This window comes from Myotis yumanensis, unplaced genomic scaffold, assembly GCF_028538775.1.
Source record: "Myotis yumanensis isolate MYYU_CA2020_CCGP unplaced genomic scaffold, mMyoYum1.0.hap1 SCAF_2, whole genome shotgun sequence".
Lineage (NCBI taxonomy): Eukaryota > Metazoa > Chordata > Mammalia > Chiroptera > Vespertilionidae > Myotis > Myotis yumanensis.
In genome coordinates, this window is record NW_027223753.1 from 33,598,172 (window position 1) to 33,598,919 (window position 748).

The window sequence follows — 748 nt, forward strand, 5'->3', positions numbered from 1 at the left end:
CCTTCCAGTGCTGACATGGTGTGCTGACTCATTCCCACATTTGTCTCCCTGGGGCTGGGGGCGCTGGGGCAGGGGGAGGGGGGGGAGGGAGGGGAGTGGAGGTGTGCAGGGGAAGCCAGCCGCATGCCAGCTCACTTGAGTGGAAACAGTGCAAATAGAAAAACACTGAAAAGTCGTTTTCAGAGAATTGAAATGGGTTTGCCAGGAGCAATAATAACATTAAGAAGTAGCTTTGGACTGTGAAAGGGCAATGTTTAAAAACAAATGGTGCTCTTAAAAAGACTATGAAGAAATGTTTTTGAAAGTGATTTGCAAGTGAGCTGGGGCACAGAGCACTCAGTTTAATATGTGAGGCCCGTGACTGTGTCCCTGAGTGTGAGAGTTCACGCCGGTTGGAAGGGGGTGGACACCGCTCAGAAGCCCGGGCGCGAGTGTCAGTTTCCCATTAACCTAGAAGTGCCGCCTCTCTGGACGTCCAGCCCTAGGTGAGATTACTGCAATTTCTTCTTTTCACCAGAGTGAGAAGCCGGGAGCACTTTAAAGGTTCTATATAAATATAAATCCTAGATACTTAAATGGAGCTAGTTACAGTTTACTTTCATATTTCAACATCAAATCTCAGCTTTAGCCCAGACTCACAAAGTAGAAATGTCAGATTTTTACTGTGTGTGATCTTACATAAAATCTACAACCTTCACTTGAAAAGGAAAACACCCACCAGTGTACCACATCCCCTGAATAGAATACA